Raw genomic sequence first — 836 nt, forward strand, 5'->3', positions numbered from 1 at the left:
GAAACCCCGTCTCTACTAAAAACACAAAAAATTAGCCAGGCATGTTGGTGCATGTCTGTAGTCCCAGCTACTCAGGAGGCTGAGGCAGGAGAATCACTTGAACCCAGGAGGCGGAGCTTGCAGTGAGCTGAGATTACACCACTGCACTCCATCCTGGGTGGCACAGCGAGACACTAACTCAAAAAAAACAAAAAGATCAAAGAAATATCACTGAAAAACTAACTCCACAGTGTGGGATGCCCAGTGCCATGGGCCATTGTGAGGATGAGGTGTGGCGGTCTCAGCTAAGATAAGCTCACAAAGAGACCGGCAGCTGCCCAAGCAGGGCAAGTTAAGAGAGGCGGCGTGGGAAGGGGGTCGCTGAGGATGGCTGTGTGTCCCTGACCCAGGAACTGTCCTCGACACAGATTCGTGCCCTATCAAAGGCAGCGGTAGATGCTGGGAACCCCCCACAGGGCTTTGCTGTTACCCTCATCCCTGTGGCTACCTGTCTCTGTTCCTCTCCTGGCCATGCTCTGTGTCACAACTATTTCTCTTGCTGACCTGCCTGTAGCATGAGGTGTAGGGTCAGGGTGTCTAGCAGGCTGTGGGTGCATGTCTGCAAAATGGGCAGGTAGGTGTGTGTGCACAGGCATGTGTGTACATAGGCAGGCATGTGTATGCATATACATGGACAGGCATGTGTGTGTGCATGGGCAGGTGTGTGTGTGCATGGCAGGCATGTGAGTGCGTGTGAACAGGTATGTGTGTACCTAGGCAAGTGTGTGTGTATACATGGGCAGGCATGTGTATACATGAGCAGGTGTGTGTGTGTGTGTACATGGGCAGGCATGTGT

Source organism: Cebus imitator, unplaced genomic scaffold (assembly GCF_001604975.1).
Source record: "Cebus imitator isolate Cc_AM_T3 unplaced genomic scaffold, Cebus_imitator-1.0 Scaffold419, whole genome shotgun sequence".
Lineage (NCBI taxonomy): Eukaryota > Metazoa > Chordata > Mammalia > Primates > Cebidae > Cebus > Cebus imitator.